Genomic DNA, 26,923 nt, shown 5'->3' on the forward strand with positions numbered 1-26,923 from the left:
CCTTTCGAGTATATTATTCACGGTCTGCCGGTAATGAATAATATTTCTCATGCGCTCTTTAGTTGGAATCCTTTGTTGATTTTCCCCAACTGAGCAAGATTCGTATTCTTTGTAGGATCGAATATCCATCCTTTAACCAGTCTGTGTTTTGGGTGATGTGTGTTTTGGCATATATACCAATCCACGTTTTCGGTAGATCACCTATTATATGCTTCGGTATCTCTGGTGTTTCTTACCATGCGAGTTTATTATCTACGTTCTGACGGTAATAGATAATATATCTCATGCGAGTATTCTTACCCACGGTCTGCCGGTAATGGATATTATATCTCATGCACTCTTTGGGTTTGTGTCCCCATTTGAGTAAGATTCGTCTTTCTGTTGTGGATTCGAATGTCCATCCTGTAAGTTGATTTGCTTTTTCAAGCCCTCCTTTTGGATGATGAGTGTTTTGGCATATATACCAATTCACGTTTCGGTCGGTCACCTATTATATACCTCGGTATCCCTGGTGTTCCTTCCTGTCTACTCCCTATTATGACTTTGGTCCCCTGTGGAGTCAGATTTTCCTGAGTTTATGTACCTTTTTCAGGTTTTTTCTCAGATGATTGGTCGATTGATATCTCTCACCCTTATACCGGTCTTAGATATTCATTCTTCCTGAGTTTGTTACCCTTATACCGGTGACATCTCATCCTTTGGCTTCCCCTGGAAAGTCTTTTCTAGATTTCCCCAGCGGAGTTGTGTTTCTATTTTGTGTTGCTGTATTGGTGTTCTTCCCAGTACATGCATTTTGCGAGTCAGCTTGAGTCTTTCCAACGAGATTTATTTTCCTTTGGAATTACTTCTATCCCCGGCTTTAGTCCTTTAATTCCCAGTGAGGTCTCCAGTCTGATTTCTGTTATACTAATCAGAGTCGTGTCTCGCGCACGTTGTGTCAGTTTTGTTTTCCCAATTTGAAGTCGTGTCCTGCTCACGCATTCTTTTTCCTTTATTATCCCCACGAGAGTCTTGTTAGTCTCTGGCCCTAGTGAGTGTATTACTCCGACGGATCGTCTGTTCTTCTGTGTGAATCATATTCCCCACAGAATTTGCTTTTGCATGCATACATCTGCATCATGAGGTCTCTTAGGGACCAAAATTCGTCTCATCACTATTATTTAAGCCCATTCTACCGCGTCGAGATGAAGATTTCTAAACTTCACCTCTCCGGATAGAATGACCTTAAATAGGGGCATCTGTAAGACCCCAATTTTGGCCCTAAGATCCCCCATGGCCCATAACATATCATATCATGGCCTCAAGGATCATTGCATACCCTAGCTTCCTTCTTAGTGGGTGGGTTACCTTGTGAGTGTAGTTTTTGATCACCAAGCATGTATTGCATTTGTATATCATTGCTTTTCATATGTTTACTAACCAAAAGTACAAAAATATTGTCATCTAACCATGTTGCTTGCAGATGAAGCAATCATCAGTCTGTCAGTTAAAATCAGGCATTGAGCATTAGAGGGTGACCATTCTTGAAGAATTTGGACACCATGATCATTCGTGAAGAGTTCATATAACTTGTGATATCATTTGGAGTCAAGATCTCAATTGAAAGAGGCTTGGAATTCATCAGAACATGGCCCGGTCAAGAAAAGTCAACAAAAGTCAACTGTGGTCAACTGTGCATTTAATCAGGGATTGGAAGGTGTGAGATGGTTAGAAAGACCTCATTCATGTCTATATGAGCCTCATTTGACATTTCAAAGCTTAAGAATGAAGAAAATCAAGTCAGACAAAAAATTGCCAAAAATAGAAAGTGACTTGTAATGGAAGTTTCCAAAAATGGAAAGTTTTTTACCACAAAATTACATGTCCAAGGAAGCTTCAAATGAAAATTTGTTCAACATGAAAATTGAAGATCTTGATCTCACCATCCCAAAAAGTCCAAGAACTTGAATTTCCCATGTATAGTTGGCAAGTTATGGTCCATTCAATTTCAAAAATGACCCATAATCAGAGGGGCATAACTTCCACATGGAGTGTCCAAATTGAATGATCCTTTTATGCACAAACTCCATTTGACATGTACTTTCATGGTGCATAATTGGAATTCATCAAAAATGGTCAATGCAAAAAGTCAAATTTCAAGTGTACAGTTAAAGATCCAGGGGCAAAATTGTCCAACTTGAGAAATAATGGGAATTTTTGAGTGGGGATTTTTGCAACACCTCAAAAATGACATTTGAAAATGGTTGGAATCATCATAACATGCCAAGGCCTCATGGTTTGAGATTTCACTTTTGAAATGAACTTGAAAAATGAACAAAGTGCCATCACATAGTGAAATTCCAAAATACACATCCAATCAACATGAGACAAGTTGCAACAGCTCACACATGTCATTTTGAGAGTGTGTGAGCTGTCAATGAGCTGTCAATGAGCTGGCATGTGAAGTTACTATTTTGCCCTTGCTTGGAAAATAACAATTTTGCTAATCATTTCCATTTTGATTAATTTGGTGATTAAGGCTTGTTTAAGTGGGAGTATATATTCTTAATCCTAACTAACTTCAGAAGATTTTCACAATTTCACAAATCACAATTCCAAATTCCCTCCAAATTCATCACATTCTCTCAAGAACACATCAAGCCAAAATCCATAGAACTCCTCCAATTCTTGATCATTTGGCAAAGTTCTTTTGGATTCGATCCCCGATCATCATCTACTTCATCTGTTCTGGCAAGGCAACTTCAAATTCATCTCCATTTGCAACTGTCCGAGTGTGATGCATCAATGGCATTTGGAATTTTCGCGCATTAGAAGCGACTTCAATCGAACCTGAGCGTTGCATTCAACTTCTTGGAGCTTCTACTACATCTGTTTTGGATCAAAACACCTTGAAATCTCCAATTTCAACATTGCCTTCAAATCAAGGTTGGAATTCGAAACGCACCATTGCCTTAATTGTTATATGCGTTTTATAGTGTGTTTATCATAGATCATCGTGATGCCTTTGGTTTGTAAAATGGATGAACATAGAGGAAGTTAGGTTGATTAGAAGAAACGATGCAAAAACCTAATCCCTTCGATTCGTGAGATTTAGGAAAAATTAATGGAAATCATTGTGATATTTGAGATCCTGAGAACGAGACCTTTCCAACGGTTATAGGCATGGTAATTTTCATTGAACTTTGGTGTTCATGTGTTCTTGGTGATTCTGGGAAAGAGATGAAGAATTCTGGAAATTTTTCTCCATTTGATCCGCTTGGCTCGTGTTCCTCTTTTGAATTGTGTTTCCCGCGTACGCCTTAGCCAATCAGGAGAAGCCAGCGAAAAACTTAAACGCCGCGTTTTGATCCTGGGCGCGCATAATTACCATATTGCCACTGTTATCACTTAATTAATTAAAACAATTGAATAATTATTAAAAAATCACACAAACATTAAAAAATTCATAAAAAAATAATTAATGATCAAAAAAACATGAGGATTTTTTCTATAGCTTCCATTTTCCCTGTAGAATTTTGTGAGCATATTTTTAGAAATTGTGCTTGGTGAATAATTGGTTTGACTTAGAGATGTTTGACTTAGGTCATTTTTGTGCACATTTTGCCATTTTTTATGTGAAATCCTCATGCCTTAAAAGAAATGCTTGAAAATTTTTGTGGTGATTGTAGACATGCTGATGGTGATTTACATATAAATTTTGTGAATTTTGGATACCTGGTGATTGAGTTATGAATTTTTGAATCTAGGTGTGACAATTTGTGTCACACCTAGCTAGGTCAACTTTCTGGATTTATTTTCATGACCTAGGCTTGTTGAAATGACTTGAAATTTTATATGTGTGATCATTAACATGTTGAGATGCTATGTGAATATTTCTGGATTTTTATTTGGCATTTTCAATTTGATTGATATTTTTCATCTCTGTTGGTCAAATATGCAAGCTTGTGTGACATATGTTGGTATATCTTGTGTGAAATCCTCATATGGTTTTAGATGAACATGAAATTTGGTATGCTGGTTGTAGACACATTGTAGGACATCCCTGTTTTGGTCCCATTCATTTCTTAATTGTTTTCATTGACTTATGAATTTTTGAAGTGAATGCATATGTTGATGCTTTGGTTTGGCTTGAATAATTGTGTCTGGATTTCTTGATTTTTATTGACATAGTTCCTTTTGTCCAATTGAGCTGAAAATTGACATGCTACACCTTGAATATGTCCTGTTTAGGTGTGAATTATTTGAGGATTTTTGGAATTGATTTAATATGCTGTTGATGGAATTCATTCTGTTGGGACTTTTGATGTTGCATTTGACCTAATTTGACTTGTTTTGGTCATGAAATGATTATAGTAAATGATATAAACATGGGATCAATTGCTCTTGCTTTTGAATTGCTTTAGCTTGATTTTAGTTGAGAATCATTTGCTGTTTAAAATTTTTTCTCACTTTTGGACCCTAGGCTTGGCCTAGTGGTCTTGTTTCTCACATTTGCTTGATTTTTCAGGATGAAATGCATAATGCATAAAGGAGATTGAACCAAGTCAATAAAATTGAGTTTGTTTGATGTGGAGAACTAACATAACTTTGTTTTATAGGTTGTGAAGCCTGAGCTTGAGCTTGTAGCTTGCATTTATGTGCTTGTGTTGTTTGTATAGTCTGACTGATTAACATTTGCTGTTTATTGCTGTCTGTCTGAGTACTGATGATACTTGATTGATTGCAGGTACCCTTAGTTACTCAGTTCTCTTAAGAACTTGCATTGCTTTGCTTAAATAGCAATTTGCATTGAGGTAGACTCTCTATTCTTCATGTAGTCTGGAGACCCGGTCTGTTATTTGGCCGGGCAAACTGTCTGGAGTCCTCCTTAAGAGGCAATGTTTGTGATTGTTTATGTTTGTCCCAAGCAGGAAAAGTCCTCATTTGAGGCAATTGGTGGATATAAGAGATATGTAGCCTATCTCCCACTATTCTGTGAGTCTTCTCCTTGCTCCCATTACATGGTTGTAGCATTGAGATCCCAACCCAAGATCTATCGAGTCAATAAAATGTGGAGAGAGTTCCATCTTTCTGAACTCCCACACCTTCTGATATTCAATACTCTCTCTGACCAGAGATAAGAGTGATGAGGCACACCCCTCATATCCTTTCATCTGCTTCACCTTAGCCCCTCAATGGCAAGGTTAAGAGCAACTTGAACCCTATTACAGTTGGCTTTAATGCCTCACCCTTTTGCTTGAGCCTCATTGAATGGTTATAGTGTGTGCTACTTGAATTTATGTGATTGATTACTTGACTCATTTATACATGATTACTTGATTGCCATTGTGCATTTACTATCATTGATTGCCGTTGTGCATTTATCATCTTTGTTTGCCATTAGTGCATGATCATTTCTTTTGTCCTTGTGACATTGATGTTTTCCCATTGAGGACAATTGTAAGTCCATATTGGTTGGCTTTTGTTCCTATGACATGGAAGAGATAGAGTGTAAGACCTCATTGGTCACTCATATCTTCTTTGCTCTTTGTTTGAGCATTGTTGTTGTATGTGAGGATTCATTGTAAGTCCCTGTGATGTGGCATTTGTATTCCTAGGATCATACTGTGGAGGTTAACATAAGTCCAGATGGATTGGCAGTTGATTTCCCTATTTTGTTTTTTGTTTTATTCTGATGGAGATTAGTGTAAGTCCATAGAGTGGCCTCTGATATCCTTACTTGTTTTAGGAGACAGGTATAAGACCATTGAGTGGCATCCAGTATCCGCTTTTATTTACTTTCATCTGTTACCATGTTCATATTATTGCTCATTTGTAGCCTATTCCTAAGGACCCACTTGAATCATCTTCTATATGATTTCAAGAGGTGGACCCTCCTAAGAAGTTTTACATTCACTCCACCATTCCATTCACCCCATTGTGTCCTACCTTTTCACACATGTTTTAAAACTTTGAAATAAGTGTTGTGCAAACATTCTCACCCCTTTTCAAATTAGAAACTTGGACCATAAGTCCATGATTTTCCAAACTCCATTTTTGTAAATACTTCATTTTGAATTGACTTTAATCATACTTTGACTATATTTTGTAAATAATCCCAAATCAATTAACTTCACCCATTCAAATGATTTTGTGGCTTTGTCCATGTTTGTTAAGTTTTCATACATTAGCTATAGGTTTGATTTACCCTAGTTGGTTGATATTAATCTCACCTATTTGTCCTTAGTAGATGAATTATAAGTCTTCCTTGCCTATTATAGGGTTAACCCCTCTCTGGCAAGTTGAAGCTTTTCTCACATGGTGGACTAGTTGTTATATAAGGTCGAGTTTTCTCCCATGGGTAACGTAAAACCTTAGGGCTTGTGTTTAAAATTGAACTCACTAATTTTTGGAAATCTTTTAGCCGAACTACGGCGTTTTGATCCTTACCTTTGATGGAAGGTACGTAGGCAACGGGTTCATCCGTTCGAACACAAAAATAATTAACATGTACATTCTTTTCTCATCATCCCACTCATGTTTGCACAATATGTCAAAAACAAATAAATATTTTTCTTATACAACAATTGTGAAAAAGGTTCCCTAGGAGTACCTAGGACGCATTGGGTGCCTAACACCTTCCCTTTGCGTAATTTACCCCTTACCCCGATCTCTGATCTTTTCATTAGTTTTCTACGTGTAAAACTTCTTAGGTTTTTGTTCGCTTTTTAACCAGTCCTTAGGATAAATAAAAGTGCGGTGGCGACTCTATATTCATTGTATACATTGCTTATGATTTAATCAATAGATCATATAGTAACGAATACACCGCTACACGATCGAAGGGGAAAATGGACACCCAATTATGAAGGTCCATTCGTGGTCAAGAAGGTTTTCTCTGGCGGAGCCTTGTTGTTAACGACCATGGATGGCGAGGATTTTCCATCCCCTGTGAATGCGGACGCAGTTAAAAAATACTTCGTATAAGGAGACCCGCTGGACGAAAAGAATAAAATAGTCCAGGCAAAAATGGGCATCCCGGCGAACCAAAAAACAGAAGAAAGGTTCGGGCAAAAATTAGGGATAAAATGAAAAACTGTACACCCGGCAAGTCGAAAACCTGAAAAGGCGACTTGGGCAAAAAAGGGTATCCCGGTGGACTGAAAACCCGAGAGGGCGGTCCAGGCAAAAGAGGGATTGAAACGAACAACTGCGTCTAGCATGATCGTTTGCGCTTTGGTTAAGGCACATGGATAATACCCGGTAGGGATCAGTCGGAAGCGTCTTGTTCAGAAGGCAGAAAGCACGGAGAGTCTGAGGACATAGGGGGTGTAACTGAGTTGGAACTCGATGAGATCACGGGTTTCACATTGCCATTAGGATAGATTTTTCCTTTTGTGCGCAATTACCTCTTTTCAGGAATTGCTTCCTTTGTATTGCTCAATTTGAGCCACACACTTTTCAATCAATAAAATGCATATTCAGTCAAATAATTTTGTTTTTGTTTTTCATTACCGCTTTGATTGCAAAAACATCCAATTATTTTGATAAAGAATTTTGCATTTTAAGACATACAGGTCCCTTCCAATGCATGCCTATAAGATTGAAAGCTTGAAATCTTATTCGGAAGGTTAAGTGACCCAAGTGTTGAAATCTTGACACGCCTGGGGCACGGTTTTATCTAACGATCTCTTTTGCAGGTGCTGTTAGGTATTCTTCACTCACTTGCAGGTTATGATGTGGAAGCTTTTGACGAAACAAATCCCCATGGAGTCCAATCAGGGACGGAGGAATGGAAGCGATGAAAAGACGACGGTGAGACGTACGACGATCCTTGGAATTAATCAAGAAGACTCTTCAAAGTCGGAAGATTGAAAAGTCTGTATAGTCCCCAGGATTTCGCTCTCCGTCGAGTATGGAGCGATTGGGAATGCAAGATGATGGAGCAGAAAAGGTCCAGACAAGTAGGGATGTATATCCCCAAGCAGAGTCGTGAGGACTATCTTCCCAGCAGATCCAAGGTCTGTGGTTCCCTAGCAGGGTCAGGATGGTTATCCCCAGCAGGTGTCAGATCGATGCTTCCCCAGTCGCCAGGCCTGAAGGTTGTTGTTTCCCAGTGGAGGTATCTGTGAGGGTTCCCCAAAGCAGAGTCGGGTTGTATATCCCTAGCAAGTCAAAGACTATTGTATCCCCACAGAGTGCGTTGGTGGTTATCCCCAGCAGTTTCCCGAGCGGATGGGGTGCAAAGAGGGTTTTCCCCAGCCAGGGGTGTTTTTCCCCAGCAGCAGCGCTATTCCCCATCAGGGTGGAGATCGGAGTGTTGGCGAGTTCCTCAGCAGAGTGTCTCGAGCTCCTCAGAAGAATCCCTTGAGGGGGATACTTTTTATGCATTCATCATGTAGAGTAAGCATAGCATGTTGCATAGAAAAAATAAATCGCGTAGCATTTCCATAATTATGGAGCATTTCGCAGAAAAATCAATCATGCATCATATTGCAAGCATAAGCTAGTCTCAAGCCGTGGTTATCATTTGAGAGGTGGTGGTGCCCAGAGGTGAAGGTGTTACTCCGAGGAGTCTAGCATCATGAATTTGAATCAAAGGTGTTCCCCAGTAGTACGATACTGGAGGAAATTTTTCCGTCGGACAGAGATGGAAATATTACGCGATCAGCGCGACTCAAGCCGTGGTTACCGTTTGAGGTTTTGGTTTTGTCGGATGGTGAAGATGTTACTCTGCGGAGTTTAGCATCATGATGTCAGATCAGCAATGTCCCCCAGTAGTGCGATACTGGAGGAAAGTTTCCGTCGAACGGAGATGGAAATGGAATCAAAGGACGTTACGCGATCAGCGCGACTATCGGGGTTCAAATGGAGAAAGGGAAATGTTGAGGCATTTTCTGGAGATTGGGGTCCAAATGGAGAAAAGGAAATGTTGATACATTTTCTGGAGAGAGGGGTTCAAATGGAGATTGGAGATGAAGATTATATCCGGGATGAGGTCCTCAGGATTATCTTCTGTTCATGTGTCACCTTAGACTTGGGCTGAGGCCAACAGAGGTCGTTAGGGGTGTCTTCTGAGGAAGAGATGCACATGTTACCTTCCTTTTGTGAAGGTGTACCCTCTGATATGTCGCCCTCAGAGTGGTGTTTGGTGTTATTTCCGACGTTGCCAGCGGAATTATCACGAGAAATTGGAGAACGGGGTTCAAATGGAGAAAGGGAAATGTTGAGGCATTTTCTGGAGAACGGGATTCAAACGGAGAAAGGGAAATGTTGAGGCATTTTCTGGAGAGCGGGGTCCAAATGGAGAAAAGGAGACACGAGGTGTTTTCTGGAGATCGGGGTTCACGATGGCGATCGCAAGTTATCGTCAGGCGACTGGGGTTCAAAATGGAGAGCGGGGTTCATTATTTTGGCAAACAAGATGTCGGGGTTCAAATGCAATGATCTGGGATCATTTGCGCGAAAGAAATTTTCGGGGTTCAAGAAAATGAAAAAAGAGAGAAAGATCAGAAAGTTTCGGGGTTCAAGAAAAGCATAAAAAAAATAATAAAAAAAAAAAAATATATATATATATATATATATATATATATATATATATAAAATAGTAATCCCCAGCGGATGTGGTGTTCAGGCCATGATTATCCCTGTGTTACCATTTATTTTGGTATCCAGGTCGACGTTGCTGTTTCGGTGATCAGGCCGACTTTCTCCGTTCCAGACGGATGTTTGTTTCAAGATTGTGTTCTTTGCCGATTCTGACAGGCATCGTTAATTATTTCCCATCAGAGTGAAAATTGTTCGTCTGTTCTTGGTATTCAATCACTCTTCATCCTGATCATCTGAAAGCCGAGGCTATTCATATCGACAGGTTCACAGTGGATTGAATAGGGGCAGCTGTAACACCTCAAAATTTGCCCTTCTCTCTTGGGACTAGCTTAACATATTGCATATCATTTGTTAGGTCATTAGGCATTGCATATTGCATATCATGTGGTAACTTTGTGCAAGTCATCCTCATAAGTCTTGATCAGGAAATGAAGAGGTTGAGATTCAAGCTTGAGGGTTTATTGAATGGATCACTAGTCATCTGAGGATGTGTGATTCAAATTAGAGTTTCTGGATCTCAAGGAGATTGATCTTCATCTTGGTTGCAATGGTACATCATCATCATCATGGTTTTGTTATCATCCAATAGATTCAAGAGATTGATCAGATACCTTAAGATTAGGGTTTTGACCACTGGTCAACCCTAATCAGTTGAATCAGTTGTATTGGGCCAATCAGGGCTTGGCAAGGAGATGGGGTCTACAATGGATATGGGGATCATTTCATGATTGTATTGAGCTTATGGAAGCTAGGGTTTCATCATTGAGCCATTTCATCAGAGGATTGGGGCTCAACTTGATCAGTGCATAGCCAAATTCATCTATCAATCAGAAAAGTTAACTGTGGTCAACTGTGCCAGGATTGATGGATTTGGAGGTGGGAGAGGGTTGGATACACTTCATTCATGTTGAAACAAATTTCATTTGGCATTTCAAACATCAAGAATGAAGAAAATAAAGTCAGGAGAAAAGTTTCCAAAGATGGAAAGTGACTTGTAATTGAAAGTTTCCAAAAATGGAAAGTTTTTCACCTCAAAATTACGTGTCCAAAAATGCTTCAAATGAAATTTTGTTCAACATGAAAGTTGTAGATCTTGCTCTCACCTTTCCAAAAAGTCCAAGAACATGAATTTATCATGTGTGGTTGGCAAGTTATGATCAAATCATTTTCCAAAAATGCCTAAATTCAAAGTGGCATAACTTTCACATGGAATGGCCAAATTGAGGGATCTTTCTTTGAGCAAACCACATTTCACATGTACTTTCATGATGCATGATCAAATTTCATCAAAAATAATCATGGCAAAAGGTCATTTTTCAAGTGATCACTTTGAAAATTGGTGTGTAAAATGGTGAAATTTCAAATTACATGGATTTTGCACACAAGACCAATTCCAACACATCCCAAATACCAAATAGAACTTGCTTGAACTGATATTGCACTGTTACATTGGCTGGTTTGGCAAAGGCATTTTTGACATTTCACTTAAAACTACATTTGTGCTAATCATTTCCAATTTTGCTAATTGAGATTAAAAAGTGGATTAAGCATTGGTATAAGAGGTTAATTATAACAGAATTGATAATCACATTGCACATTTCAAGATCTAACTACTTTTCCCTCCAAAAACCTCCAAATTCTCTCAAAATTTTCACACACTTTTTCATCAATTTCATCACAATTCTTCATCCATAGTGTGAATTCGTGTTGGATCTACCTTCTCCAATCACTTGTGTGCATCTGTTTCATCAAATCAAGGACAAAAGCTTGCATAATCGTGACTGTTGGAAGCTTGATCTACCATGGCAATTTCATAATTCTTGCATCTGGAGCATTGTTGAGCTAAGGCATTCGTTTCATTCAACTTCCACATCAATAATCTTCGTCTGTTTTGGCTTGTTGGACGTTGAAGAGCAAGAATCACGATATGCCATCTCCAAGAGGTAAAATCTCGATCTCTTTAATTGCTTGAATCATCATGTGGCTTAGATAGATCTCTCAACATAGATTATCATGCTGTTTGTGGTTTTGGATTTGGTTGAGTATCGAGAGAGAAATCTTGATTGGAAGTTTGATGTGCAAACCTATTTTTGTTCGATTTGCTTAGCACAGTTAGAGTTAGGTCAAACTAATTGCATATTTGTGATGTGCGTGTTCAGAAGGTTTCATTGATGTATAGCATGTTTATTTTGGTGAGAAAAAGTTCTTGAGGATTTTCTGGAATTCTGGTGATGTTCTTGATGAAGAGCAAGCTCGCGCGCGTGTTTGATCCACATTTTTCCATTTCCTTTTCAAAAACGTGTTTCCCGCTTCCAAGAGCCAATGAGAGCGCGCCACTGAATAAATGAATACGGCGTCGTTTTGCTTGCGTTGCAGAATATTACAAAATTGCCATTTTCAGTTTAATATTATTTCATTATTTCTTTTTCTTTTTCATTTTCCATTTCATTTTTGATCTATGATTTAGAAAATTCATAACTGATTCATTTCTTGTCCAAATTTTGTGAGGTTTTTTGCATTATTCTCCTTGTGATGTGTAGTTTTTAATGGTGATTTTTAATATTTTGTGCACGTGTGAAAAAATAAATTGCTTAGGGTTTGTTTGGATGTGTGCAATTTGTACATGCTTTGCCATTTCATTCATAAAATGATGATGCTTCCATAGAAATGTTTGAAATTGTTTTTGCTTATTCTGGACTCTTTTATGGTGATTTTGGTATGTAGTTTGTAATTTTTGGATCCCTGGTTGATGAGATATGAATTTTCGATTAGAGGTGTGACAATTTGTGTCACACCAAGCTTGATGAACTTCATGATTTTATTTGCCTTGCTTAGGGACATTGGATTGAGCCAAATTTTTGCATGATTGAGCATATGTATGTTGAGAACACATGTGATTTTTTCTGGATTTATTGATGACATTTCCTATTTGATTGGAATTTCCTCCCCTGTTGGGTCATTTTGTGATTTTTTGTGACACTTGTTTGTATTTGGCTTGTGAAATTCTGGTAATTAATTGGATGGATGTGAAATTTGACATGTGAATTCTAGACACATTATAGGTCATTGTGGTTTTGGTCCCATTCATTTATCATGTATTGTCACTGTTTTATGATTATTGGAAGTTGATGCTTGTTTTGATGCCTTGTGTTGGCTTGCTTGAACTTGTCTGGACTTTTTGATTTTTATTGACCTACTTCCTTTGATCCAAATGAGCTGAAATTTGATATGCTATTCATTGGATATGTTCTGTTTAGACTTAAATTTTTGTGGAATTTATTGAAATGTTTTGGTATGCTTTTGATGATGATCATTCTGTTTGGTCCTTTGAGGTTGCAAATTGCATGTTTGGTGCCTTTTTGTGCATGAAATGATAATGGTGAATGATATAAGCATGGGACCAATTGGATTTGTTTCTAAATTGTTTGATTGTGATTTTGGATAATTTTCACTTGCTGTTTTGATTTTTTCATCTCCTTTGGACCCTAGGCTTGGCCTAGTGGTCTTGTTTCTCATGTTTGAGTTTGCTTTTCAAGTTTGAGATGCAAATGCCTTAAGGAGAAAAATGCAAGTTGATTGAATTGAGTTTGGTTGCTTGTTGTAAACTAACTTGTGTGTTTTGTAGGATGCTTGGCTCAATTGAGTTGATTGTGCTTTGCACATGGCATTGCTTGTACATTGTGTTAACTGTTGACTTTTGATGTTTACTTTTGGTTTGTCTGGTATACTTACTGTATTTGATTGATTTCAGGTACATTAGTTGCTAACAGTTCTTTAAGAACTTGCTTGCTGTTGCTTGGTTGTATAAACCAATTGAGGTAGAATTTCTTTTCTCCATGTAGTCTGGAAGACCTGGCCTGTTACTTGGCCAGGCACCTGTCTGAAGTCCTCCTTAAGAGGCAATGATTGTGCTTGTTTATTTTTGTCCCCAAGCAGGAAAAGTCCTTGATTAAGGCAATTGGCGGATAAAAGAGATATGTAATCTATCTCCCGTTATTCTGTTGAGTCGTCCCTCTGCTCACACCACTGTGTTGATGCATTGGGACACAAACCCAAGATCTTGTACAGTTGTACAGTTGTGTCAGAGTCATGAGTGTAGAAGGGTTCCCACTTTCTGAACCCACGCTCCTTTGTCTGAAGCTCTCCCTGGACAGGGATAAGAGCTGTGAAGTCTAATCTTCACTCACCTTTCATCAGCTTCACCCTGACTCTCAATGTCAGGGTTAAGAGCTAACACCACCCTTGTACAGATGACTTGCCTTGGCAGTCTAACCCATTGTTTGAGCCCACTTCTGACTGGATATAGTGTGTGCTAAATGTGAATGTTTGCTTTGTTTTGCTTATGCTTGCATGCTTGTTTTTCCTGGTTAGGATTAGCTTGCTGTTGTGCAAGTAGATAGTGAACCTTAACATAGGGCAATGATGCATGATAACACCTAGGCTCGAGTCCAGCTCCCTAGTAGTGTGTCTCCCTTTGTTTCTGGTTAGGAGATATTTTCTCCCCTGTTTAGGGGAACTACGTTGCCCTGATCCTCATACCAGATGAGGTACGTAGGCAGGAGGTCGTGCGAGATTTCTCCGGGCAAACTTCTTTCCTTTTTGTGTGTGTTTGCTTGACAGTTGCTAGGCTCGAGTTCCCGACTCCTTAGTAACTTGTTGTTGTTTGTTCTTGTTGTGTGCTTGGAAGCTGATATAAGTCCATCAAGTGGCATTCGGGTTCCAGTGTGGGTTGTTGGTTCGGAAGCTGATGTAAGTCCAGTGATTGGCGTTCGGGTTCCATGTTTGCCTGCTTGTGTTTGTTTTGATGTCTCAGCGTCTGTGCGTGTGTTTTGTTTCGGCGTGCGTGAGCCGAACTACGGTAGCTCTGATTCTCATTCCAGATGAGATACGTAGGCATAGGATGCGATATCCTAGCGAGCCCTCTTCCCTCTTCCTCCACCTGTGTTGTTTTCAGTGTGTGTGTGATGTTTTAGCAACCTTAACCTATCTTTTGAGCGTGGATCCCGTCGAGTACGACGGATGCGTAGGGGTGCTAATACCTTCCCTACGCATAACCGACTCCTGATCCCATTCTCTTTGGTCGCGAGACCATGTTCTTTCCAGGTTTACTTCGAGCGTTTCCTTTCCCTCTTTTGGGATAAATAACGCACGGTGGCGGCTCTGTGTTGTTTTGTTTTAGCCCGCCGGTTGTTTTTCGCGGATGCGACATTAGGGAGAAGGTCATTTTAACTCCATCTTCTGAGATTGTGTGCTTTTCTGCAAACTTTCCAGCATTGTTTATGAGGAGATTGAGAGGGAAACCGAGAGAGTGAAAGCGAGTAACGAAGTTCGCAACGGAATTGAGAGAACTGAGATCGAGTTTCATAACGATTATCTCCGCCCCAAGACATTCTATTACAATTTTTTTCTCGTTTCGTCCGTATTTTTCATGCCACGAGCCGGTAGAAACACTCTCGTACCACGTGAAACCAACTTGCGTGCTGTTTCCGCTCCGATCCAGACGTACCGCCCGTGATGATAGCGGTTGGCTATCATTTTGGTGAATTGTTAAAGCTGAAGGAATAAGATGATGAATATGAAAGCTCGAAAAAAAATTATGCAGGTGGTGGGGGTTGCAAGTTTTTTTTATGCAGAGATTTGCAGAGTTTTCATCCGCGCCTGCCCAAAAAAGCTTCACTGTTTGCTCATGATTTATATAGAATTCTGTTGTGTGAAAGTGTGGATTCTGCGTTTTGATTTCATCCATGCCGTTATGAGCTTTTATTTTCTGTTGCATTTGGTTGTCGTCTTTGCGTTTGGATTATCGTACCAGCTTATGCACTTGCGTTTGGACTTGGCTATGCGGCGCCGTTTATGCATTTCATTTTCCGTCGTTTTGCTGCGTTTGGCTTTACAATGCACACTGTGTTTTGTTAATTGTTGTTCATGCCGTTTACTACATTGCAATTCGCTCGCGTTATTCCCCTGCTACATTCCTTTTCTTTTTGTCTCATTTGAGTGTAATAGTGGATATGATTTTTTGGATAATTGGTTCAAACTGGATTGGATTAACTAGATTGGTGGTTAAATGGATTTGGATTTTTGATTAAATGGATATGGATTTAGAAATTGGTCAAATGGGCTTAATAGATTTGGATATGGCTTATGGAACTTAGAATTGAATGTGGGTTGATATTGAATGTGGATATAGAATTGGTCTTTTGTTGGATAATGGATTTAGAAAGAATGAATAGGCTTTTTAAAAAAATGGAAGAATGAGCTTATGAAAATGCATTGCAAATGTTGGGTTTTTAATATGAGAAAAAAAAGTTAATGGGCCGACTTTTAATTAACAACCATGGCCTATTAGTAAAATTCTAAAATTAAATCAGAGCTTCCATAATTAATTCAAAATCAAAAGGCTAATGACCCCTAAAGGTAATTCATCTCCAAATTTCAAAATCAACTTGAAATCAAAATCGATTTGAAGTCTAAAGATTAATGATCTCTACAATTAATTTGTTAAAAAAGATGCAACGACTTTTAAAATCAATTTAATTTCCAAAGATCAACTTGAGCCTCCAAAAGTCAATTTGGACAAAGTCAATTTGAACCTTCGGGATTAAATTGCAATTAAAATCCAATTTGAATTTAAACTCAATTCGAATAGAAAGTCAAGACGCAATGATGAATGTAATGGTCGTTAACGAGTTCAATTAATCAGCATGGTTCAAAAGACGGTTCAAAATGAAATATGAACGGATAATGAGCATGGTTTAACAAAGCTTACAGGTGAGCATGAATATGAACATGAGTTAGGGCTAGGAAATTGATCTTGGTCAGATGGTTGACTTTGGTCAACTAGTTGCCCGAAAAGTCAACTCAAGTGAAGAATGTGTACTTTTGTATGGACAATTAAGTGTGGACTACAATCTCCTGAACCAAATGACTTAGGTCAATGCTATGAATCAAACCAGATGAATGTCAACCAAGCAACAGGTCATGCACAAGATCCTTGAATAGCAAAGTCATGAATTAGGGTTTCAACCCATATGATGTGTAATACCATAATCTTTAATCTGAAACCCTGATTTTATCAACCACAAGCCATGAATCCATAATACTTGTTAGCAGATGTTAATCATGAATGAATGATGAATATGAATGAGACATGGATGAGGGTAGATGGATCAAGTTATAGGTCAGATAAAAAGTAAAAAAGGAGGGCAACTTTTGGGGTATGACAGTTGCCCCTATTTAATCTTCTCAGACCTGAAGGTATGAATCGCAACGACTTTCAAACATTCAAGGTAAGAGAGGATTAAATACTAAAATAACTAAGAAATTTGTCTGCATGGAATGAATGAAATGAGTGAGATGTAAGGTAAGGGTATTAATGGAAAGTTGTTCAATGAGATGTTTTATGAAGTCATGCATGTTATATGCAATATGCTATGCATGTTGATCTCTTATTTGCATCTTTCTCTATTTTTTCCATTCTTTTCTTTTTTCTTCATCTCTGTTTTCATTTTTGCCTCCACTAACAAGTTTTGGCATGTAACCGATAATCAAGGTATTCCCGCAGGATTCCGTGAAGGAAAAAGAATTAAGTGTTTGCAAAAGGCAAGTAGTAGTGGGTAAAGAACTGAAATAAGATCTCCTGCAAAAGGCGGAGTGACATCTTCCTAAAGGCAAGCAACTCAACTGAGAATCGACATTCTCTTGCAACAGGCAGCAACGGCTCCTTAGCAAGAGAAACAGAATCTTCATATATAGTTAAGAAAAGGGATAGACAGATTTCTCACACAAAAGGTCATGAGAACTCCTTAACAAAAGGTTAAGAATAAAATGGGAATGAGGGACGACCTCGATGGGGAATATGATTTTCGCATAATAGGTAGCACCAGCTCCTTTGCACAAGAAATGGGTCTTCCAAACAAAAGGTTAAGAAGAAAGATGGTCAAATTCCTCATGTGAAAGGTGACGAGAACTCCTTAACAAAAGGTTAAGAAGAAAATGGGAGTGAGATTCTCATACAAAAGGTAACGAGAACTCTTAGACACAAGGTATGTTGGGGATTTCACATAAAAGGTAGTGAGAAATGAACTACCTCCCATGCAAAAGCCAGGGGACTACTTACTAAAGGTAAGTAAGTGGACAAAGGGTCACCAACATCTGCACAAGGTAAAACAAAGAGACAAAGTCTTCTAGGTAAAACCTAGACTTAAGGGGATTTTCCATACGACTCTGGGCTTTAGCACACTCTAATAGGCAGGGAACTTTGCAAATAGGTGAAAACCTTATATCGTCCCTCAGGCACAACAGTGGGGATGACGTTCTCAAACAATGGTTACCCAAACCCCATGACTCACTAAACCTATTTCAAGCGTTTAAACAAACGGGAAGTAAAGATCTGAAAAAGGTACCCTACTCGTGCGAAAGGTAACAAGGGGGGACGTGATTTCGTGCACAAAACAACGAAATAAACTCACAAAAGGTAAGTTATCTCAATTAACCTTCTCCAAGAGAAAGGCATGGAGAGGTGGCACAAGGCCAAAGGGGACTTATGAAAGATAAGTGATTTATGAAAGATTTAAAAGGTACTTGCAAAAGGCAACACAGAGGAGATACTTCGGGAAAACCTGCGGGGAACACCGCTCGAGAGTTTCATGGTAATATTCTCAATTGGGGAGGAAAAATGTCTCAACGGAGGATTCTTTTATGCTCTCGAGAAAGACTTTTATGTAGTTACGCATGTTTATTGCATGGCGTAATGCTCCATCTTGATGGAATATGCTATGCGCTTCATGATGCAATGTTACGTAATGAATGATTACTTATGCAGGATGCTGATACAATTTATGCAATGGTCTGGATGTATTTGGGTACACCAAGTGTGGTTGGGATTTTGGTAAGGCCTTTTGTGGGGATCTGACTTCAAAGGTTTATGAAATACCAATTGTCCTCATCAAAGGGTTGACGAAAAAGGAAGGTCGTCACCAAAGGGTTGGTGGGACAACAATTGTCATCGTCGAAGGGTTGATGGGAGAGAACTTGGCATCATCAAAGGGTTGACGGAGAAACCACTTAGGTAATATCATCATCAAAGGGTTGATTACATCATCAAAGGGTTGATGGAAAAGTAAATGTCATCGTCAAAGGGTTGACGGAAAAAGAATATCGTCATCAAAGGGTTGATGGAAAAGTAATTGTCATTGTCAAAGGGTTGACGGAAAAAGAATATCATTATTAAAGGGTTGATGGAAGATGAATATATTCATCAAAGGATTGATGGAATATAGTGAATTTCGTCGTCAAAGGGTTGACGGAAAAACCATTATCATCGTCAAAGGGTTGACAGAAAAGGATCGTCGTCATCAAAGAGTTGATGGAAAGGGTAGTCATCCTCAAAGGGTTGATGGAAAATGCTAGGTTTTGTATGCATATGGTGCATGTTAATTTGATGCAATCTCCTCGTTTCGGAAAGAGAGCTTTTTTATATGGGACTTCTTGCCTTGACGTGAAAGTTGTGTATGTATGTTGTATGTAATGCATTTGGAAATGCAAACAGGTGATTAGTTTTTGGATTGGTCTGCCTTTTTTTAAAGGTGAGATCTTTTGGGTACCAATATTGATTGGATTTGAATTTATGATGATGCCAACAAAGTGGACTTTGGTTTTTTGGTAGTTGCCAATAGGGATTGGACTTTTGGTTTGTGAAAGGATTTGACTTCCTAACACTCGATATTTGACGATGCTATGACCGAAGGATAGATGCTGATGCTCTTGGTGCCCCAAGTTTGATCCTCAGTTGAAGTTGTGTCTTTGTTCCCGAGAGAACTTCCACTCATTTGCCTGATATGCAATGACAACTTACAGATGATTGCATGAGTGTAACGACGTAATTAATGCATAACGATCATGCTCTTGCTCTTCCCTAAGGCCTTCTTGTCAAGATATGATGTTGTACTAGTGCAATCTTTAGACACTTGTTATGAACTCAACTATTACCAGTGCCCGACATGGTCTGCTTGACTAACTTGAAAGCGTGAAGAGAATTTGCCCCTTTGCGACTTATCTGCCCCAGTTTGTAGGGTATTCAAAGGAATCCTTGTCGAAAGGAAACCTTGGGAGGGATTATACCATGACATGGTCTAAGATGATTTTCCCCAATGTATGAATTTGTAGTGGTATGCCCTTGCCTGGGCCCTTGAGGGAATTACCCCTGATTAACAGAGTATTGAAAACTTGTCTCCCTGATCATTGATGCTCGGAGACTTACTTCAGACTACCCAACTCTTAGGTCAATATAGTCATTGGATGCCTTGCCCCTGGTCCATAGGGTTATGAGGTAGTCTTGATTCGGGATAACCTCAGCCTCGATGAATGTTCAAGCTTCTCTCTGATTGATCCTTGGAATTTCCTCGATGTCAAGTACTGGCTTGCATTTAAAGTTGTTCATTTATCAATGGTAATTTTAATGTGACATTCATGTAAGTTTTAAAAGGAATCATTTATTTGAGATGACGTAGCGACATGTGACGAGTGGACCATTAGTTCAAACATAATATTGATATGGATAACGTGAAAGATACATTGAAAATATGATATTAACACAAACGATTATCAAGTATCTAGGAGTCATTTTATGCAACCTTGTTGTAGTATGCTTTTCAGAATAAACCCTGCTTCAATTAGGTCTTTTGAGGGTTGTAACATGGTCTAGTTCACGGTTATCGAAACAAAGGATATAAGGCTCGAATTTAATTTTAACCCACCACTTCTTCGTGATGTTCTACAGTCCTACGTTCAGCTAATTTAACATACACATTCATCTTTCAAGAGAATTTGACGGTGTACGAACGAAGATGATAATTCAAGGTTCGCTTGAAGTGGCAGTCATCTTATTTTTTCACGGATGTCGGTGACCTTTGAATTCCTGATATGGTGGTTACCAACTCTTGCTTTGTCTTTATTGAGGATTTAACGACCCTTTTTTATTTCTTTGTTGTTGTTTTTCCCTAATTTTTGCCTGGACCGTTTTTTCGAAGTTTTTGGTCCACCGGATTACCCTAATTTTTGCCTAAGTCACTCCTTTAGGGGTCCGACTTAGCGGGTTTTTGCTTTTTCCTTTTTTCAATTTTTCTAAAGGGTTGTAACTGCCAAGTCATTGGTCATTGAAAAACCACCATCATAACTTTTGGATTTCTCATGGTTCTTTCGACACTCCAAGACGTGTGTGAAGAACATCATGTGGTTGATCCCTAGCCGGGATATTTTGCCTTATAGTCTGAATGCATAGTCGAATTAATTGAACACTACCCTGTCCCAGGTTAAGCGTAAGGGTTTTTATATCCGAAAGAAATACCTACTTCTAGGCTCGAAGTGGTTAACTAGGGATTAACTCCTTATCTCTCCAGTGTTTGGGGATTTGAAATAATTCCTGTACATCCTCAACAAGGTTTTATCCGAAAGCATACTATCAGTAATTATGGGTATCTTGTTTTCGACATCCTCCCTCCAATATTCTCTAAAACAACATTTTGATAAAGTAAAGGAAATCTATTTTTGAGATTTTTGCAAATAAAAATGAGAAAGATGAGTGTATACGAATGGATTCATTCAAAACATGCATGCTCATTTTATTAACATTACCATTTATAAACAACAATGTTTAAAAGCAAGTAGCACTTAACAGTAAAGAAACTACAAATGCAAAGTAATTAGGTGATTTAAGGATTGCCAGTGTTGGGGAACTGAGCTTTCCTCTTTCGCTTTACTGTTGGGCCAGCTTTCTTCATAGTTGAACATCGAGGCCAATATAAGGAGTAGCATGCACCGATGGACCCTCATGACCAGGTGAAGGACTATTGTTGATTCGAAGACTTTGAGGCACAAATGAGAACATCTTGGAGTTAAGCAACTTTTGTACCTGGCTTTTCAGCACTTTATAGTGTTCAGTTGAATGCCTATGTGCCTGTAGCGGTGTATTCGTCACTTTATGATTTATTGACTAAATCAAAAGCAAAGCATACAAAGATAGAGTCGCCACCGCACTTCTATTTATCCAAAGGAATGGCTAGAAAGCGAACAAAAGCCTAAGAAGTTTTACGCAAAGAAAACTAATAAAAGGTCAGAGATCTGGGTAAGGGGGTAATTATGCAAAGGGAAGGTGTTAGGCACCCAATGCATCCTAGGTACTCCTAGGGAACCTCTTTTCACAACTTGTTGTAAAAACTATTTGTTTATGAAATATTTTGTGCAAACATTGATTGAAGGGATGAGAAAAGAATATACAATTTTTATTATTTTTGTGTTTGGATGGATGAACCCATTGCCTACGTACCTTTTCATGAAAGATAAGGATCAAAACGCCGTAGTTCAGCTAAAAGATTTCCAAAAAGTGAGTGGATTGATTTTAAACAAAAGCCTTAAGGTCTTTCATTATCAACGGGAGAAAACTCAACCTGAATCAACAATCCACCATGTGAGAATAGCTTCGACATACTAGAGAGGTTAACCCTGTTTTCAGTATTGAAGACTTACGATTCGATCACTAAGGATGCGGTGAGATTTACATCAACCACTATGATAATTCAGATTTATGGCTAATGTATGAAAACTTATCAAGAAGTGGACAAGGGCCACAAAAGCAATTGAGTGAGTGAAATTAACCAATTATGAGTATTCACAAAGATGGTCAAAGTTGACATTAGATTCAATTCAGAAGAAGTATTGTGAAAATGAAGTTTGAAAATCAGAGGCTTAAGGCCTAGGTTTCTAGTTTTGAAAACAAGTGAAAATGTTTGCACAAAAGTTTTCTGGTTTTGGGTTAAAGGTGAAAACAAGGTTCAGAGTTAAGCACAAAAGGGTTAAGGGACAAAGCCATAGGCAGGATTGCTTTCTCAAAATCATAGAAATGATTCAAGTAAGTTCCTTTGGAATGAGCACAGGGCAATAAGCAAATACAAATAAGCAAGCTCAAAGGAGCAACAAAACTGGAAATGGATTGCCAATAAATGGTCTTACGTCCTACTCCACAAAGCAACATGGGAAACAGATAGCCAATCAATGGTCTTACATCTAACTCCACAAAAGAAAATAAGATAGGAAACAGATGGCCAATCAATGGTCTTATACCTGACTCCACAAAGAAACAAACACAGGAAACAGATAGCCAATCAATGGTCTTACACCTAACTCCTCAAAACGAAACAATATAGGAAATGGAGTGCCAATCAATGGTCTTATATCTAACTCCACAAAAAGAATCAAGATAGGAAATAGAGTGCCAATAAATGGTCTTATATCCAGCTCCCCAAAAGGAACATGAAACAGATAGCCAATCAACGGTCTTACGTCCAACTCCACAAAGCAACATGGGAAACAGATAGTCAATCAATGGTCTTACATCTAACTCCACAGAAGAAAACAGACACAGGAAACAGATAGCCAATCAATGGTCTTACATCTGACTCCACAAAGAAACAAACATAGGAAACATATAGCCAATCAATGGTCTTATATCCAGCTCCCCAAAAGGAACAGGAAACAGATAGCCAATCAATGGTCTTACATCTGACTCCTCAAAAGAAAACACATAACAAATGCAAAGCAAACATATGAATAATGCACAAATAAGCGAACAAGCAATCAATTATCACACGCTATACACAACCAAGAGGCTCATACAAGGCTGGGCTTTAGTTAAGGGGTCATATTGACCTTCACAAACAAGCCAAATACTGGAAGGGGTGTTTAGGCTCTTAACCACTGACATTGACCGTCAGGGTGAGCAGATGAAATGGGAGATGAGGGTTAGGCCTCATAGCTCTTAACCCGGGCCGGGGTGAGCTTGAATCAATGAAGGTGTGGGAGTCCAGAATGAGGAACTCTATTCCACATGACTGACTCTATGTACAATGATCTTGGGTGTTTATTCAAATGCATCAGCACGTAGTGCGAGCAAAGTGAAAGACTCAACTGAATAGCATGGGGATGGATTGCACATCCCTTCTATCTGCCAATTGCCTCTTCACTTAGGAGGACTCGAAGTACATGGCACAAATATAAACAATCACAGACATTGCCTCTTAAGGAGGACTTCAGCCAAATGCCTGCCAAACATAAACGATAGGGCTTCCAGACTACATGGAGTTAAAGAGATTACCTAAGTGGTATGCCAACCACAAGAAAAGCAAAGCAACTCAAGTAATGAGTTAAAGCTACTAAAGTACCTGTAAGAAAATCAAACAAGTCAATATTCACATTCAGACAAACCAAACAGACAGTCAACAGTGAGACAACCAATATACACAATGCAAGTCAATAACTCAAGTGAGTTAGCCATCCAAGGATCTACAACACAATCAACATTAGTTAAACAAATCAAATTGCATCTCAAGCAAGGAGATCACATCATCCATTAGGACTTATTGCTTGAACCTGAAAGGCAAAGCTCAAATTGTGAGTACAAACCCCTAGGGCAAAGCCTAGGGTCAAAGGCAAAGCAAAAAGTTAAAACAGCAACCAATATTCAAGATAAATCTCATTTAAACAAGTGAGAACATGTCCTAAAAAGGACCAAGTCAAAAGCATAAAGCAAAGTCATCCCATGAGCAAGCTATGGCAAGGACAATTTCAAAGCACACAATTGGACATCAAGAGTCAAAATTCCATATTAAAACAGAAATGAATCAAACAATTATGAAAAAATTTATGTGCATACAACATGTCAAATACAATCATCATGCAAAAAATTAGAATCAACAGAGTTCATTTGGCCTAGAAATGAAAATTCACAAGTATGACATCAAATTGTGTGACACACATTGTCACACCATACAATCATGTGTCTAAAACAGAGATGAAAAAATGAGAAAAATACACAACTAAGCCTCAAACATCAAGCAACATGTTGGGAATCAGCATATAAAATTTCATGGCAATTGGATCATTATTGAGCATTTCACAATAGCATGAATGAAGCATGTCACATTTGCATACATGTTCAATCAACAGTCCACAATCAAAAATCCAGAAATGATAAAATCATGAAATCACAACCAAAAAATAATAGACATTTCAAAGATCATGTGAGAAAAAAACTTTGGAATTATTTGGAATCATTTTCAATTTTTAGTGATTTTTTGAAGTTGGAAGAAAATAATGAAATAAAATGTGAAACATGTACATGATATTTGGAGGCAAAGGATAAATGTGGAGTAAATTTGAAAAAGTGTTGGAGCGGAGGATCGAAGCATGTAGCAATTAAAACAAACGCGCTGAAACAAATAATATTCAGAAATTGCCTCGCCAGGAATCGAAGGGAGTACACGCGCTAAGACTTGAAACACAGTCGTTTCATTAAACGAGTTGGCGTGCCAACTCATGGTCAAGGGAGATGCGTGGAACAGTCGAAACAGCATCCAACCAAAAGGCCAAACAGGCGCAAGCGTGGCAGCTGACTAGGCAAAACCCTAGCGTTAAACAGAGGCGGAGCACGCGGTGTTTTCCACCGTCTTCTTCGTGAAGACGGTGGTTGCTACAGTGATGTTTGTAAGACCCCAATTTTGTCCCTAAGATCCCTCATGGCATCATATCATAACATTGCTAAGCCTCAAGGATCATTAGACACCTTGCTTCCTTCCCTGTGGGTGGGATCTTTCTTGAGAGTGGTTCTTTATCACCAAACATTGCTTGCATTTGTGTATCATTGCTTTTCTTTTAATCACTAACCAAAATGTACAAAAATATGTCATTAACCTTTGTTACTTGCAGCTTAAGCAGTCAACAGGTCAAGGCAATCAAGTGAATCCTTTGATCAAGAGATGAGGTTTTCCATTTAGATATGGGTCATGTGATCATTATATTGAGCTTATATGAGCTAGAGATTCATTTTGGAGCAAATTCCCCAGGTGGTTGAGGCCCAAGTTCATCAGAGTATTTGCAGGTCATCTAGGGCCTATGCCAGTCAACTAAAAGTCAATTGTGGGTTTTGAATTGAGAAATTGAGTTTCTTCATCCCATTCATGTTCAAACAATGCTTATTCATCATGTCAAACATCAATGTTGAAGAATTTGAAGCCAGTGCAAAAGTTTCCCAAAATGGAAAGTGACCTATAATTTCAAGTTTCCAAAAATGGAAAGTTTTTGGACCAACTTCAACTCAACTTTCAAACATCAAAGAAGCTTCAAATGAATTTTTGCCCAACATGAAAGTTGAAGATATCTCTCTCCCATTTCCAAAAAGTCCAAGATCATGAGCATCTGATGAATGGTTGAGGAGATATGATTAAATCATTGCCAAGTGTGCATGGAACTTCAAAAGGCCATAACTTTTGACTCATAACTCCAAATTTAGTGCCTCTTTTTGCATTTTGCTTCTCATGACATGTATTTTCCAAATCATTCATCACATTGCATGAAAATTCATCACATGATCATTTGTTCATTCATGCCCATTTTGGAGGGAAAATGACAAATTTAAAATTGGTGCATTGTATGAACAAAATATCATTGCCAACATGTGAATGAGGTGATTTTAAGTGAATTTGACCATGCATGTGGTACTGTTCACGTTTGAATTTGCCATGCACCACACAAATTGTCATTTTTGGTCACACACCTTATTTCCACTAATCTCAATTAAACCATGCTTAATTTTAATTAGGATGTGATTAAGACTGAGTATATATACCAAATCCTAACAGAATTTCTGAGGATTCACCATTTCTAGATCCAAATTCATCTTCCCTCCAAAATTCTCTCTCAATCCAAATTCAAAATTTCTTCACATAACATAGTATTTTTCTTCCATAATCTGGTTTGTTGAGTGTTGTAGATGAAGATCCAAGCATTCATTTGAAGAAATCGAGCCAGAATCCATCACATGAAGCTCAAGAACACAAACATGGAAGTTCAAATCTGAGCTAGATCTAAGCCTCTCCAAGCCTCAATTCACTCTTAAAGCTTCAAGACATCATCTCAGGAGTTGATCTACACACTTGCCAGGCTTTGGATCTACTGTTTCATTGATCTGCTCTTCAAGAGGTAAAAATTCGATCCTCTTAATTCTTGATGCTATGCACATGTTTAGATAGATCTTCTCACGCTAAAAATTCTGATCTAAATTTCGTAAAAAATGGATGATTATTGAGTGAGATACGTGTTTGAAGTTTTGAATGCAAAGATGTTTTGATTCGATTTGCATTGTTTAGGAAGAATTAACATGATTTGATGATGGATTTGTGTTCCTCGTGTGATAACGGTTCGAATGATATAAATTTTGGCTGATTCTGGAAAAAATTTGGCCGTGAGTTACTGTTCAACACCGTCTTCATGAAGAAGACGGTGG

At 38.5% G+C, this 26,923-nt stretch overlaps 1 pseudogene; it reads right to left on the reverse strand.

Moving 5' to 3' along the window:
* Positions 1–26,923, reverse strand: part of LOC127103717 (uncharacterized) — a 70,177-nt pseudogene that overhangs the window by 37,819 nt on the left and 5,435 nt on the right.

This window comes from Lathyrus oleraceus, chromosome 7 (genome assembly GCF_024323335.1).
Source record: "Lathyrus oleraceus cultivar Zhongwan6 chromosome 7, CAAS_Psat_ZW6_1.0, whole genome shotgun sequence".
In the NCBI taxonomy this organism is placed as follows: domain Eukaryota; kingdom Viridiplantae; phylum Streptophyta; class Magnoliopsida; order Fabales; family Fabaceae; genus Lathyrus; species Lathyrus oleraceus.